Here is a 17,773-nt window from a genome sequence, read left to right as displayed (position 1 = left end):
AAAGTGTATAACGAAAAACCACAAAATTTAGAGTAAGATACGAAATAAGGAAAATTAATGAAAATATCCTGGTTGATGGTTTCGAAAGGTTTTAAACCGATTAGCATATTGTCAATAGTTAACCTCTGAGTGGCATATTAACTTTCTTTACCGACAGAAATGTAATTGTGGAACTACTGGTACTAGCTTACTTACGCGTCCATTTCAAAATTAAATTTCTGGTTTTTATTCCTTTGCTCATAAAAGTAAGAGATATACTTTTTGACCTACCCAGTATATTTTCTGTTTATTGCAAAAAATGTTCAAGGAAAGGAAGTCTAATACCCGATATTTAAATGATTTTTCACTGTTTATGTGTAATTCTTTGATCAAAAAGTTGAGTTCTTTTTTTTTTTTTGTTAAATTGGTACATCTGTCGACTTTTCCTCTACATCTTAGCGTCATGGCTTTACATTTGCAAAAGTTCGGTAGCCAAGAATACTTCTATCTCTGTATGTGTTGGAGAATTTTATACAATTTAAAAAATGGATTTAAATTTGCAACAACGAACTTGTAATAAATTTTACGTTAAAAACGGGTTTAATGGTGCCCCAACGCTGGAAATGTTGGAGAACGATTTCAGCAAAGATTCTTTAAATAAAACGGTGGTTTACCGGTGGTACGAGCGGTTTAAAAGTGGTCTTGAGCCAATCGAAGAAGATAAACTCAGTGGATTATTCGATATCGAAAACCGACGAAATCATTGATAAAGTAACAGAAATGTTAGTAAATAATCGCAAATTAACCATCAGGGAGTTGCCCATGGATTGTCTCAAGACCTTTTAGTTAATGATTTGGTTTTCTGCAGTTTACCAACATGGTTGGTGCCAAAATTTCTATTTCAGTCAAAAAAAGCGACGTCGCAAAGGAGATGTACGGCGCTCAATGCATGCATCATTCAAGTGAATGGGCAAATGGGTCTAGACCATCAAAAATCATATCGTTTTCAGACCAAAAAAAATCATTGCTCACGGTTTTCGTGGATTACAACATCATGAATTTTTGCCAGAAAGTCAGAGAGTAAACAGAGAGTATTATTTAGTCGTTAAGAGTAGCAATTCTCCGAAAGGGGCAAAACTTGTGGGCAGAAACCTCGTGGATTTTGCACCGTCGCACAGTGCCAGCATTATTCCTAATTTTCTGACAAAAAATGCAACAAACGCTATCCAACAGCCACCAAGCTCACCTGATGATGACTTCTCTCTGTTCAACCGAGTCCAAAAAGAGGAAGTAAGGGAAAAATGGCAGGCAGCACGGATCGACATACCGAAAACCGAATACAAAAAAATGTTTCGTAGATTGGATCAAGCGCTGGTATAAGTATGTTGCAGTCGATAGGGATTATTTTGAAGGAGATAATATATAATTTTTAATCAAGGTGTATCACGATTGAGCGATATTTGAAATTTCTTTGAGAAATTATGAAATGAATTATGAAAAATATATAATAATAATAACAATAATAATTTAAAAAATAAGATATTTTGAACTTCCGTTTTTAAACCTATCCTAAGAAGAAGGTAGCAGCGCTAGGCAAGAAAAATACACATAAAAATAAATAAATAAATACCTAATACGATCTGTGCAAATAGAGGGACTTACACTTTGGTAATAGTTTACAGTAGAAATTACTTAAATATTTAATTATAATAATACTTCACGTAGGTGTGTGGAAAAGGTATTGTTTAGCAATTTAAGAGACTGATCCAATGCATTATATGTTTTAGCCATATCATATGTAAAGGATCTTTCAAAAATTCCAGAGGTGCGGCGTGGGGGGGTGAGTAGGCCTTTAAATCTTAAATTTAAATTGTGAACGTCCGCGCGAAAGCTGATTTTTTTGAAAAGATAGCGTGGAGACTTCAATGTTATAATTTTGTGATAATGATTGCATTTATGGAGATATCGTCGATTTTTCATATTGAGCCATCGGACTTATGAATCTTAGACAGTATTTCTGGCTTTTTTGAATCCGTTCTGAGGCAGCCTGTGTCAGACATGGGCCATAGATAAATCTATCGAATCACACAGGACGTTTTTAATGATTGATTTAAAATATTTTTAGAACCATATAAGCATTTTAAGTGGGCAATAGATTTTTTGATACGTTGTGTAACGTGACCATTAAATCTTAGCTTATTGTCGAGCATAAGCCCAATGTTTTTGGCTTCTGTTTTCAGAGGAATGCACACATTCGATATTTGTGTGTTGATTACATCGGCATAGCATCATACATACACTATTTCAAGACTTGGGTGGGGGGTGATACTTATACCGGCTGTCTCAAAAAAACACCATGCAACTGTAAACAGTATGAATTCAAGAAATTAATTTGTGCTTAAGAATAGTACAATATATAATATAGTTTTAATGAAAGATTTGCTGTTATTAACGCCCATTATTACTATCTACATTTTTTAATAGTTAATTCTATTTTATTATATACATGACGTATCTTTACTCTTCTGGATTTATATACAGCCAAGATAAAATAGTCTCTGCAAGAGACTATTTTTTGTTGACATATTGGAGTGATTGAACTACCCATGGAAACACTTTTTTTGCGTTTTTTTTTGTTCCTTTGACGTTTTAATGACGCCGTCTCGTTATCGCGAAAACAATTTTCACTTTCCACGTTCCGCGTTCTCGTAGACGTCGACAAACGCTTTCTACCAATTATAGCGGAATGTTTTCGTAACAAAAATCGATAAATAATCGCCGATTGTCGACGGTGAATTATTAACGAAAAGAATCCGGCGTGACCGGAATCCCATCGAAATAGGAAACGAATAGGTTTTATAAATTAATAACGATGATTGTTTGTAATGTTTTGTGACAGTGTTAGACAATAATTCCCCTATAATTATGCGCATAAATATATCGAACTGTGAGATATTGGGTTGTTCGGAAAGTCATTTCGTTTTTTTTTGGGGAACATGAAAGACAGTTTTCGTATAATGAATAAATATTTTATTAAATTATATATTGGCCATTCTGGTCCAATACCTTTTGCCATCTTTCTGGCAGTAACATAATTCCCCTCTCATAAAAGTTTTGGTCCTTGCTGGCAAAAAACTGGTTCAGGTGGTTTTTGACATCTTCATTTGAGGTAAAGGTTTTGCCATCCAAAAAATTTTGCAGGGACCGGAACAAATAGTAGTCGGAAGGCGCCAGATCTGGAGAATATGGCGGATGTTGCAGTACGTCCCATTCAAGCTGTAAAAGTTTTTGGCGAGTGACCAAACTTGTGTGAGGTCTCGCATTATCCTGGTGGAACACTACACCCTTCCTGTTGATTAATTCGGGCCTCTTCTCTTTAAGTGAATCATTCAATTTGTCCAGTTGATGACAATAGACTTCTGAATTAATCGTTGTATTGTCCGGCAAAAGCTCAAAAAAAACGATTCCTTTGACATCCCACCAAACGGAGAGCATCACCTTTTTTTGGTGAATGATGGCTTTTGACACGCTTTGAGCCGGTTCATCTTTTCTGCTCCATGACCTCTTGCATTTAACATTGTTGTATATAACCCATTTTTCGTCCCCAGTAATAATCCACTTCAAAAATGGATCATTTTCTTGACTTTTGAGGAGCGAATCACACACGTCAACGCGACGACACAAATTTCGCTCCGTAAGGACATGGGGCACCCACACATCGAGCTTCGAGGTTAAGCCCATGCCTTTCAAATGGCCATAAACAGTCGCATTCGACAAATTTAATCTCTCACCGATCTCTCGTGTGGTTATTCGCCGATTTGCATCAACTAATGCCTTTATCGCATCTTTGTCAGCTTCGACCGGCCTTCCAGACCGTGGTGCATCTTCGACATCAAAATTGCCGGATCGTAATTTTGCAAACCAGTTCTGGCACTGGCGTACTGTTAACACGCCTTCTCCATACACATCCGTCAATTTTTTTCTCACTTGGACAGCATTTTTACCTTTTCTGAAGTAAAAAAGTAAAATATGACGAAAATGCTGCTTATTGCTCTCCATATTTAAAAGGGCACCAACCAAAAACTACAGTGTAGAATTAATAGAACTTTTTCACACACAAGCCTTGCAATATCAGCTCTCAAGACATATAATGTTTATGCGGCTTAAGTGTGAAGTTGGTTTCGAAAAAACGTAATTAAGTCCTCTGACAGGAAAAAACGAAATGACTTTCCGAACAACCTTATACATATTCTCTCTAAAATATCATTTTTCTACTCCCTTCTGTAAAACGTTCAATTATGCACCGTCATTTACGAGAACGAAACTGACGAGTCGTTTCCCACGGATCTGAGCGATTTCGAACATTTCCGGGATATTTCCGCACGGGTTTGGAAGCAATCGGATGTTTTCGGAGGTTTTACCGCACGGCTTGAATTTTGACGTTTGTCAATTCTGACGGTCATATTAGTGAATGTTATCGTGTTGTTTTCCAAAAATATACCCCAAAGATAATGGTAGAAAAATTACAGTATGTAACACGTTTGGTTAAATTTTTAAGCCACTCGTGACGCAAATGCCGTTTACCATACTTGTTGCATAATATACTATTGGTGCAATAAGTAAAATTACATTTTAGCAATTAATTTAATCAAGAAAAGAGTTAAATGGTTACTAAAATCTCGAAGGGATTGTTGACCATTATGCCAAATAACGAAAGCATCGCCAACATCTCCATAGTTTTGGTTTAGATCGAAAGTGCCGAAGTTCAAATGAGATGATTCCACTCCCCATTCTCGGATTTTAACATATTAAAATTACGTTGAGAGTTTAAGGAAGAGAAACTTAAGAAAAGGCAGATTCCACATCGAGACTAACCAGAATATCTTTTGGTGATCATGTAATGTTTTTAATTGTTCAATGAAGCCAAAAGAATTGAATATGAAACTGTCAGTTTTCCCTGTAAAGGGTTTAAATATAGATATTTCACTAGAGAATAGGCAAACAATGGTTGTGAACCTGAGGGATTCACAGAAGCCAGGCATTTTAGAGTCGTGAATCGTGATTCTAATAGAGAAGAATAAGATTTAAGGATGCGTTCCATAGCTTTGTAGAAGATAATGATGAATCCATTTTCAAAGTAAAGCGAAACTAGATTTACGGAGAATTTCGTGAGCGGATGAGGTTTTGCTATGATAGAATATTAAAATGATGGTCGCTACAACGTAACAAAAAAGCAAATGTACAGAGCAATCTAACTAGTTTCAATCTGTAATCATGGAACTTTCTGCTTTTGATCTTGATGGCTTTTCTATAAGGGCTTATTTCTTTAATGTGACACCGTTCCAACGAATAGGGAGTTTGGATTCCAAAGGCGGGTGTATTTATTTTCTTGTTTGGTAATTTTATGCTTAGTATTATCTAGTGCAGATTTTTAAAGAACGTTCAAAGGCATCGGATGTAGTTCGCATTATTTCTAAAAGTGTGTCGATCTTGTTTCATTCAACAATTTATCACAAAATTATGAAAATTTCAATATTGTTTCGTACATTATAATCTGGCAAGCTAATGTTCGAGAATTATTTTTTTCCTTTAATTGGACGACGAAAAGTGGGTTTGTTTCTATTAGCAGCAGAATTTTATTCCCTAAACGTTTTCTTGTTGTATATAAAATTTTGGAGGGTGTTGCAAGGCGACCCCGCTGGGGCAAGGACGCCCACCTCAAAAATTATTCAAGATTTTTTTTCGTTATTATAATTATAAATTCTGGTCAATTTCCATAATAATAGCAGGGGTAAAAAAGCTATTCCATCGAATCATAATGAATTTATTTTATTATTTATTTAAGTGTTATTTTATGGATAATTCTATGGATTCAGCCTAAAGTCAAATCGTATAAATACCAATAACAAATTTTTTAATGAACAGAAAAATTGTTTTTTTTTTAATTGCCTTTTTGAATTTAGCTATACATCAGACATGATCCTGTGCTGTCTAAGAGCATTTTTCCACATGGCATTTCCTAAAACAATTTCGTTTTCCGAAACCCATCTCGACGTCTCAAAGCATTTTCGCAAAATTTAAACGACGCCCTTGAATTTTCCACGCAACTTTCTGAAACGCCCTGTACTTACCGGATTCCTGCGGCTGCCATTTAATACGGCCGCAGTGTTTTGCATTTCACAGGCCGGCGGATACACGGAATGCCAAGAAACCATGTGACGTAATGCAGAAATACCCGCGCCAGTTGAGAAATATTACGTTCGATTCATAAGTGCGCGGTGGTCGATGATCCTGAGCGATACGGCTCTGTTCCCACGCACACGCGCTTTATACTGGTTAGCCGGGTGGCCAAAACATGGTCGTTAAAAAGATACCAAAAAATAAAGAGTATACTTATAAGCTATTATCTTGATTCGGGTTTAAAGGCCGTCGTCGGTTGGAATTACTTCCTAACGTTTCGCTAGCACGAGTGGCGAGCTTCTTCAGAGGTCCTTCCATCTCCGATGTTAGACGTAGACTGACGATTTCTCCTGTGCCGATTGGTGGTGGGCGGGGCTTGTTCCGCTTCGGTTGATCTCGGGATATCGATCGGTACTGCTCGGGCGTTCCTAAGGATCGGGTTCCAGATTTGGATGAGTCTAAGGGTCTCCTCCTTTCTGTTGAAATTGTGTGGGTGTTTTTGTATCTCAATGGCTTCCCTGACTAGTCTGTTGTGATAGCCGTTGACCGATGCTAGTAACTTACAGCTCTCAAAGTGTATCCTGTGTTCCCCGCTGCCCAGTGCGTAATCAGCTACTGCAGACTTCTCTGTCTGTCCTAGCCTGCAGCTTGCTTTATGCTCCTTAAGTCTCGTTCCCATTGATCTCTTGGTAGTTGGTGATGTAGACTCCTGCAGCTGAAAGTGAGTCCCTTTTGTCCTTCGCTGACCTGATGGTCTGCTGGATCTTCTTTGTAGGCTTAAAGATTGTTTTGATGTCGTGTCTTTTCAATACTCTGCCAATCCTGTCGGTGACACTCGGAATATACGGCAGATATGCGTGGGAGGTGGAGGGTCGTTGTTCGGTCATCCCGTGATCTTGATGATCTTGAGTTCATTGATCTCTCGATCTCCCTCTTGCTGTAGCCATTTGCCTCGAACGCAGTTTTCAGGTGTTCAAGTTCCCTCTGGAGGTTCTCCGGTTCGCAAATCCTTCGGGCTCGTTCTGTCAGGGTTCTGATAACCCCATACTTTTGACTTGGGTGATGGTTGGATAGAGCATGCAGGTACCTGTCCGTATGGGTTGGTTTTCGGTAAACTGTGTGGCCCAGCTTGTTACCTCACTTCCTTACACTAGTACGTCCAAGAATGCAAGTTGTTGTCTCCATAGTAAACTGGATGCTGGGATGCTGACTGTTGAGATGCTGCAGAAAGTTGTTGAGCTTGTCCATACCATGTTTCCAGATCACGAAGGTGTCATCCACGTACCGCAACTACGTTGCTGGCTTGTACTCTGAGGTCTCGATCGCTTCCATAAATAAGTTGACAAAAACGAATTCTCCAATCAGCGAAGGCAAACAGGATCTACGTCAGGACTGAGAAAGCTTTTCTCCTGGAATGAATTCACCACACTCGTCGTAGCCTTGCGAAGACGGCCGAGGAACTTCTTGGCCTGCACTTGACACTGGGCAACAAGATCGAACAACAGAATTGGGATAGAATGGATGCAATCTCACATTCCACCATGAGGAACGAACTGGAACGCACGAAGGAGCAACAGATAAGGAAGTACGAGAAGTTTGCGAAAAAGCAAGCGCCCAAAACAGCAAGCCTAGACAGTGAGCGACTGGTGGTCAATATGACGGACAGAGTACTCACGAAGGTCGAGAGAACAGTGCTAACCAAAGGAGGGAACTTCGCAATCACTCCCCGTCACATTCCGATTGAAGAGATCATCTCCAGCACGGAAGCAGCCATCAAGAACCTACCGGACCAAGATGCCGAAGAGATACGAATCGAGACAGCCAACATCCTCAGGAAGGCAAAACCATCTTATCAACGGGCCGCGAAAGCCTTTACCAATTTATCGGTATACTTATACTTCGACCAGAAATATAGTGCTTTTCCAATGAACCCCGGGATTAACTTTGCCCACTGTTTATTACTCCAAAACCGCAGCCCCAAGGTTTTACAATCCAGTAACAGAAAAAATATATTTAATATTCTAGTAAAATTAAATGTAATAATTTGTTAATATAAGTTTATATTCTATTTTTTCTTATAAAGTCTTTAAGGTTATGACACGTTTTCTTGGTAGTGCCCTTTAATAGAGTTTGTGGTATTTTATTAAACACTTGAATGCTTCTGTATATTGGCGAGTCTTGTTTCTTTTTGATCCTTTCGTGTACATTTCTTAACTTATCATTGTTTCTTGTGCTGTAGCTATAACACTGTCCATTTCCAGTCAGTTTCACATTTGTTTTAATAAGTTTGTTTTGAATTAAGTAAATTAATTTTGTTTGTTCTAGTATCTTAACATCACATATCTTTAAATAAGGTTTGTGTAGATTTTTTCCCTTGACATATTAAAGTTCATTCCAAGTATTACTTTAAGTGCTTTATTTTGTAGCCTTTGTAATTTATTTAGCCGTGCTATGCTGGTGTTCCCCCAGCATGTTAACAAGTATCTCAGGTGTGGGTCTACGAAGCTATTATAAAGCAGCGGTATCGTTTTTTGGTTGAGTTGATGCGAACATCTTTTTATTGTGCCTAGCGCAGTACAGTTTTGTCAATTACAGTCCAAATATGTTTATCCCAAATTAGATAGTTAGCCCTAGGTATTTATAATCACACACTCTTTTATTTTTATATTTAGGTTGCAAGGTGCTTTTCCTGTCTGTTTAAATATTACATAAACTGTTTTTTGGGCGATTAGGAAAGTCTGTTTTAGCACAGAAACTCAAAATACTGCTGTAAATCTTTATCACCCGAGTAAACTAATGCCGTGTCATCAGCAAATTTGAAGTAACTTGCTTTTAATTTGCATATTTTAGGCTTTGTGTATACAGCAAATACAGTAGTGCCCCTAATACCGATTCCTGGGCAATGCCGACGTTGGATGTCAGTCGTTCACTGCTTTCACTATTTATTGTTGTCTCTGTCGAAGTCCCATTTTATTTAATTTATTAATAATTAGCTCTATATTGACAGTATCGAGCGCCTTTTGCAGATCGATAAACACTGTTATTACATATTTGTTCTTATCCAATTAATTGGTCAGAAATTCCAGCATATCAACAACCGCTCCTTGTGTACTACTTTTTATTTTATTAATATTGCCTTAATATTTTTTTCCAGTACCTTGGACAATGTGCTGCGTAGGGAGATTGACCGGTAATTATCCATTTCGTCGTGCGCTCCTTTTTTGTATATCGAGATGATTTTGGCCACTTTCAGTTCTTCAGGGTAGTTACCACTTTGCAAGTTCTGCCATTTTTTGTCCAATGATATTGATTAGTGCCTGCAGATCTCACATCACATCATCGATGTGAAAATCCTTCAAAAATATATCAAAAAATTTCAAACAATTTGATTTGACAAATATTTCGAGACCTAGCGATCTTCCTACTGTCTTTCTGATATGGCACAATCAACAAATCGTTCGTGTTTTTCAAAGAAACTTCCACAGGCTACTGTAATACTATTTAAAAATCTTCTGGATTCCTCCTGCGCCGCTGTTGATGGATCGAACTTGCTGACGTTTAGTAACTAAAAATCTTTCTTGATAAAGACGTCTAGGTCCTAGCTCACCATACTGATAGGCAATGAAAACAAAAAAATTAAATTATCCCAACAAAACACTAAAGACGAAATAAACATGGTTTTGAAGATCCACAATTTATAGTCAACATAGAGTGATTTTACGATGACGTAGAAGAACTGTAATTGATTCCAGGTTAGGTTTGTATCTTTAAAAATCATTAGTCAGTGTAGCGAAATTTTGCATTTTAATTTATATATTAATTAACATATAAGTGTGGTGCACCTGAAAATGCCACTTACAGAATGTATTTACCAAATATCTTAGATAATATATAAAAACGATTTTTTCTTAATACTTTACCGCTCTGTATGTTAAAATTTGCGTTTAGGACATACATTCCTATGAAGTTTTTTATTTTTTATAACCTACTTTCCAAAAAAAATAAAAAACAACAATTCTTCGGGTAGGGATAGCATACATAGTGAACTTATCCTTTTGTACGGGTCAATTTCAACAGAAGTTAAAAACGGGCAAAGTTGTTCGAATACATAAAAAACACAGTAAGAAGTGTTGAAAATTATTGTCGGGTTCCAATACCGATGAGTTTCTCGAGAGTATTTGGATGTACATTTCTTGAAAGAATTGTGCTTTTTCTTGAAGGGGATAATATAATTGGTTTGAACCAATTTTTATTTCGCAGTGGAACGTCATAACGAACGTAACGAAAAGCCGGGAATGGGGAGATGACCTTATTGGGATCTTTTGTGATCTCGGCCGGTCGTTTGATTGTATTGATCACCGCACCCTTTTGGGGAAGTTGTCATCGTATGGGATTGCAGATATTGTTCTTAACTGGATAGGCTCCTTTTTGCAGGAGCGCAAGCAGTTTGTCAGTGTTTTTAATGAAATGTCGTCAGATTAATTCGTATGCAATTGATATTGATATAGGTGTTTCACAGGGATGCAAATTTCTTTCTACAAAGTGTCATTCAGATAAGTGCGATCTTTTATTGAAGAATTAATGCAACGATATGTTGAGCAACGCCAAAAACTGGTTTAACAGTAATAGTGTATTTTTAAATCCCGATAAGACAACGTTTTTAAGATTACACCATCTTCAGAAAATATGTTCTAGTCTCGTTTTGAAGATAGATGATTGCCCAGTAGTGTCAGTCAATCTTAACTACAAAAATCACTGAGAGTTTTTGATTTCTCGGCTGAAACATGCTGAGAAATTTGCACACTGTACTGACGGAGTCACGATTATTACAAATATATTACTCTCACATTGAATCTCGTCTACGATATGGAATAATACTACGGGGTTCGTCTATACAATCGACAGTAGCGTTTTTAGCACAGAAAAGAGTGATTCGTTGTATTTCTGGGGTAGCGACCTTTCATTCTTGTGGAAATTTTATTACCAAGTTCAAAAATAAAAACAACTTTAATTAAAATAAAGTTATTTAATCTTTTAACACCAGACGGCAAAAAAAAATCATATACCTTTTGCCAAATATAAAATTTCGACTAGATCACCTGCGGCTGCAAGTCTTTAACCGCCTTCCTGATGAAATGAAATGTAACTCTTTAACAACTTTTAAAATAAGATTAAAACTTTATACAATGTAAACAGTTTTTTTACATAGTAGTGTAGTACTTGCTATTGTAAACCTTTTTTTATTTAACAATTCCTATATAAATTGTTAAAACATTTGCCTGTATTATTATTATTAATTACCAAAGTCAAAACACACGGAAGACAACGAAAATAAAGAACAACTGCTAACGTTATTTTCTCCATTAAATAGCTGCTGCGGGTTAAAAATTTTTACCGGCGCTACTGCCAAAGTCGACATTTTAAAAGTCTGCTTGATTTAACTCGGGTCCGTCATATCCCCTTAGGTGCATAAAGAAGTCTGACGTCATTTCCGTTTTTAAGGTTAGATTGCCATGTTTTACTCGATTCGAGCCGAAATAGATTTTAATTACCCATGCGTGCTATATTTTCTTTTCCCGCACTGCTATGATTAGTTCATTCAGAATGTTAAAAAATATACGAGCCTGTCCGGTTGTTCGGTTGGGACGTAAAAACACTATTCAAACATCGTTTTAAAAACGGCCCCAATTAGTGTTGAACCGTCATAATCATTTGATTTTTTTACGAGGAATATTTGTTGTTACCTCATAATTTGTATTCTACTAAAGATATTATATCAAAACTTTGGTTGCTAGGGGTACCAAACTAAAGATCGATACCGGACATCGACAACTCGCCGTGTTCCATAAAAATCCCACTATTTTAAAACTGGACGTCGTTTCCGTCGAAGTACTGTTAACCAAATAGCTTTAACGATGAGACCAAACCATTTTAAAAACGGTTACGATTGTGTTTATTACTTATTCTAAGCCTAAGATATGCATTTCAGTGTTGTTACGTTTCCTTTTTTGACAAATTTATTAATTTTTGAACTACCATCGTTTCTACATCTGTTATAAAATAAGTGGTGACGTCGCGAAATTATTATTGAAAATAATACTGCATGCAGTGAAACCACTTAGAGCGCAAATTTTGCAATATTGTAAAAATATTAATTAAATTAGGCACTTTATTTTTTTTAATATCTCCACTATTATTACTGATGTTTTACCTCGTTAAAATCTGAGCTGAATGTTCGAAAATGCTCGAATTTGAACAAAATTGTAAAGGATGTTTAGTTTAAATACAAATTACTGAAATTTAAATAAAAATTTTACTTAGTTACTTTGATATTTTTTATATTTTATGACATACTCTGTACAACGCTTGACTTGGAACCAACTAATAAAAAAATTTCTCATTGAGGGAGACTTGAGTTACCACATTGTATCTAGATTCTGTATTTAATAATATCCTATATGCACAGTCTGCCTCATTTTATATTGTTTTACGGCGTAGCTCCCTTATTAATAAAGCTGCTTTCTTGACCCTTTTTTCCAAAGGAAAGATGGCACAAATCAAAACGTTGGATTTTTGTAAAACTTACAAATACGTTTAAGAGCTGTTTCACATACCAAGCATTTATTTCTAATTTTATTTTATTTTTATGAGTGGTCCATGAAAATACAGATTTTTTTAAATAAATTACATACTTAATTGCAAAATTTACTTGTAAAAATAAACTTTTTAGTTTTCCATATTAAAAAGACATTGTTAATTTCTTTTTGAAATATCTCCTCCTAAGTTTAGTTTGTAGATCAAAATTTGTGAGTTTCAGATGAAAACTGAATACACCACTGGATCCAACGAATAAAACCCTATCCGGATCAGTTTCCACCTCTTCGATAAGTTAACGCACAACCGAACTACAAAGGACATCAAAAAATGCAAGGGCTATGTAATTTCCGCTTGTGGTATCTTTCATTTCACAAAAAAGGTCAGGAAATCAGCAGGCTTTATTATATAGCGAGATATGCCGGAAAACAATACGAAATGCAACATTTCCAAAATCACGCTGTAACTAAAAATAAAAAAATAAGTATGACACTTCTGTGTGTGATATTTTATTTTTGATTTCATAAAAAAGTGACTTTGGGCCAACACGCTATAGCTTCATTAACAAAAACCACTATTTTTTTGTAGGGTTCTGTTAGGGTATGGGAAAGACAGTAAATTTACTCGAAAGTCCTTGACTTCGAGACATGCGTAGTCCCAATTTAAATTTTGATATTTTCAAGGACTTTTCGAATTGTTCATATGAGGCAACCGTAAATCTCGCGCTTTTTGGTGGAACCACGGGGAGATAAGTTTGTGACCCGGAGTTCCGCCGACGTATCTATTGACGAAGAACAGTTTACGAAAAGAAAAAAAAAATGCGTGGACGCGCCTCAACGTGTGCACAAAACCAGGCTAATGCAAATACACGTCGCTGATGGACAAATGTGACCCACTGAGTTCTTTTAACTGGGTTTTCGTTACGTTTGACAAGATTTTCAACAGTATTGTCGCGCGTACGACGAAGCAGATTCCAATGGGAGATTATAAATTGGTGCGTTGAATGAAAACCGCGTGAAGAAGGCTCTTAAATCGTATTCTAGGCAATTCTGCGTTGCGATAAATTGTATAAAATTACATGAAGCAACACAAGAGGTCAATAAAAGAGTGACTCCAAAATAAATCTGTCAAAATAAATGAAGTTATTTTTTTTTAATAACTCTGCTATTTCACATTGTTCAAATAAAGTCATTATTATTATTAATATTAAAAGAAGTTTTTCCCTAGCAAGCTAAAAACTTGTGTCATTCCACAGAGTGCTTTAACCATTGCATATAAATTCCGTAAATATATATAGCGTGATCCACGGTGGGGAAAACCATAAGGATAGTTCAACATAAATGTCGACCCTACCATCCACCGTGAATACATACGGAGCGTAATAAAATGTAGGTATTTATGTTATTTTTACGCGTTTCGAAATTTTTCTACATTAGCATAAATATGCGATTAATGTGTGTTTACGAAACACCTAGCGGTGACTTTTTTCTAATCGAACGGATTGCATCTACGTCTTCGGCCTTGACTAAAACGCGGAGATGTCGACAGTCGATGAGAAGACGAACCCGGTGACGCGCCGCGTTTTTCGGTAGGCGTGGTCGGTTGTCGGCACCCGGCAACTGCTCGTGGTATTACAAATTGAAAACTTCAATGACATAGTCCGAGTTTTTTTACCAATCCATCTATTCAGCGGCGTCTAATAAATATTGGCGTGCGACCCGGTATACCAAACATACGACGCTTTAAATCGCTTTGGAGGTCAGCCGAAATCGGCGAAAAGAATTTTATCGGGTCGGTCGCCGCCTCCCCGAGGCATTTTCCCGTCTTATTAGTATTCGATACGTGCCGGTAAAATGCCGAAGATACACGAAATACAGTCCGCTGCTAACGGTACCATTGTCACATCGAGAATTTCAACGCGCACAACAAAATAACCCATTTCTCCGATATCGGACCAAATTTTTTTGTTCCGTGATGATTTCCGCGCCATATCGCGGCCCAAAGAGATTCCTCTAATCGCTTCCGCAGTACCCAAAGAAACGGGACCCATTGTAGGCAAATTTTGTCCCGAAATGGGCCGCCCATTGTGTTCGGCGTAGCCTAGATAGCCATTTTCTATTCGATAAATTCTTTCAGGTACCCATTTTCGAGTTGGCAAAGTTCCTTTCAAAAATAATCGTTGGTTTATTGATTGTAATGCTTTGGTTAGTTTCAATCAAACCAAAGGAAACAACATGATAATTTCAAGGTGTCAAAGAAGCTAATTAAGTGTTGCAAAAACAATTGACAATACACAGCATAGCACTTAAACAAAGACAAGTAAGGCAAGAAAATAATACCGAATTCAAGAGAGAATTTCTGAATTATAAGGAAAATCTCATTTAAAGAGTAATACATGTGACTTCTGTACAAGCTGTGGACATTCTCTTACACACTTTGTTAAGCGTAATAATTAGTTTTGGTTAGTTAAAATCAGGTTTAGATAAATACGTCAATTGTGGAATGGAACCCAATATAGAATACGTTGAGATAATTTTTTTTTTTGCAAAATTTGTAAGATTTTTTAATTGTTTTGCTACTGTGTACTATTCGCATAAGAATATAACCTACGAATAATAATAGTCTCAATAGGTTTAAATAATAATAGTCTCAAATAGTTTTCAGCACGTAGCACGTGCCAAGTTTGATTAAAAATGATAACATGGTCAGAGGGAAGCAAACAATTTTTTTCAAATTATAGGTAATTATATTATAGGTATCAATCAATAAAATACTCTAACTATGTAGTTTCATTTCCAATTCTAATACTTCCAAAGCAGTAACTGAATGGAAAACCAATGATAATCACAAAGTCTAATAAATGTCCAGTAATAATTATAAACTAACCAGTGATCAAAATCATTCCTTTTGGAAATGTAATAGAAAATGATGTCATTTAAATTTTATTGCACATAAAAAATGGAGGAAGTTTCTTGAAACCCATGGTGGGGGAGTTCGGACAGAAAAAAAAGCCCAAATATACAATTGCGCTCTATTATGCTCTCACGGATCCATGACAAATATGTGAAAGCAAAACTAATTCCTTTATTTTCGCAGTTCTTAAAAATTATCGCAGATATTATAACAATCGTGTAAAATTTAATACGGTTATCGATCGCGCCAAAAGCAGAGTGATCAATTCGGCGCGTTTTAATATGCACATGTTTGCTAAGCTTGGGAAATATTTTTTTTGTGAATGTCGCACCTGCGTGTCCCACTTTTTACTAAATCACTTGTCGCAGTGGTAAAATGAAACAAATAATTATCTTACGCATATATTCACCGCATTCCTCATTCTAAATACACCGACTCTAGTCGGTAACAGCCAGATTTGTTTTTTTTTTGGCGAAATTATAGCCTGAATTTAGATGTTGAGGCTTGAGGTTAAACTGCAATTTGCACATTTATTTTATGCAATTTGAGTGAAACATTTGCTTTGCTACTTTCCCTGAAGGTAAAATTCTCGGAAAAATATTAATATAAAATTAAAACTGAATTGCTATGGTACATGTTTTCCGTCTCAATTATAGACCTATTTTGATGTAATCGTATACAATTTGACAAAAAAGAAGTTAAATATCTAATTGTTCCAAAATTTGCGAAAACACAATTTAGGCAACCCCAGATGCAGGAAGTCAAAATTTAATTATATTTTCGATTTTTGTCAACAATGTGAGAATTAAACAAAAAACAATGCACCAAACTTTCTGATAATTTCTGATAATTTAATTAATTAACTGATAATACCCTCCCTTTTTGTGTTGTTTTAATATTAATGCTAAGTCAATACTTATGAGAAAGGTAATTGGCTGTTGTCTGTCAAACGTTCTCGGTCGAAAATCCGGACGCCTCGGCTATTTACACGTGTATTTACAATCAAATTTCGATGGTCCAAATATAAATAAATAAAACGTGAAGTTTTTTACAGCACTCGCGGATTGACTAATTTCGGACATTCGAAAATAGTCTGCGGCCTAGTCCACGCACCCGAACAAAATTGAAAGTATATTGTCAAGGATTTTTAAGATCACTCACAAATTATGTGACCCCCTTTTTGAGAAAATGTCGCTTTCTTTGCATAATAGACCGCTAACGCGATAATTTGTTTTATTCATTAACATCAATCGGTCCAAAACGTTTTCCTTTTTTAAGAAAATCTCGTAGCCTACAGAGAAGGTCCCTCTACGTCCTACATCTATCTCTGCAGCAGCAATGTGGTTTTACTAACCAGCACTTTTGACTGATAACGTCAGCTACTAGCGATATCCACGCGTAACACGCAAAACAACCATCGAAATACCTGTCGTATACCTGGTATCCCGTTTCCAAAAAGACACCATCAACCTACCATAATCAGCCCGCGGCGAACGTCACTCTAAACACACAACATTCCTGCGTTATCGGTGAAAACTCAGGGTCCTTTTTCCGAATCCGGAAAAATGCTCGCGGATGTTAACGGAAAAATCACTTGGCTACCGTCTTCACGTCACATAGGGCCAATTTTGGTAACAAACGCGATTTAAAAGAAACCCACCGAGGTAACCAATCGAAGTCGGTGTGCTCGACTGTGTGCTCACCTGAGAGGTGAGGTAAAGGTGCGTCCCGTTAGGTCGGTATGTAAGGTATTCTACGGTTTGCACCAATAGAAATTTTCGTTTCGGGGGCGGATTTGAACAAATCCGTTAGAGTTATCCAGTCGAGACGATTATCTGGGTTGCGGAAAGAATCACCGCACTTATTTGCTCAAGGCTGGACGTGTGAGTTTGTCACATTATGCATTTTTAAGAAAAAAAAATGTTGGTGCGGATGGACGTCCGCCGAAGTCTCCTAGACTGGCTGACAATTCACCAAGAACGGCTTGTTGTTGCTCGTGGGCCACTCGAGGGATTTAAACAAACAACAATGGCAATTTTTATACCTCTGTCTGCCGTAGGTATGAGCGCTCAGTTTGAATGACTGACTCACTTTCATGGTTCTTAAG

General features: G+C 36.7%; 1 protein-coding gene across 1 annotated transcript in view; it reads right to left on the bottom strand.

Moving 5' to 3' along the window:
- The window catches only part of LOC132700173 (unconventional myosin-XV), a 75,326-nt gene extending 57,978 nt beyond the window's left edge, over positions 1-17,348 (bottom strand). Inside the window, exon 1 of the mRNA XM_060667339.1 lies at positions 17,141-17,348. The gene's annotated coding sequence lies outside the window, so the exon portion shown is untranslated. The remainder of the gene's footprint in view (positions 1-17,140) is intronic.
- Positions 17,349-17,773: the final 425 nt, after the last annotated feature.

This window comes from Cylas formicarius, unplaced genomic scaffold (genome assembly GCF_029955315.1).
Source record: "Cylas formicarius isolate icCylForm1 unplaced genomic scaffold, icCylForm1.1 PGA_scaffold_3__17_contigs__length_32017465, whole genome shotgun sequence".
NCBI classification, from domain to species: domain Eukaryota; kingdom Metazoa; phylum Arthropoda; class Insecta; order Coleoptera; family Brentidae; genus Cylas; species Cylas formicarius.
This window is presented reverse-complemented; position numbering and strand designations above follow the sequence as displayed.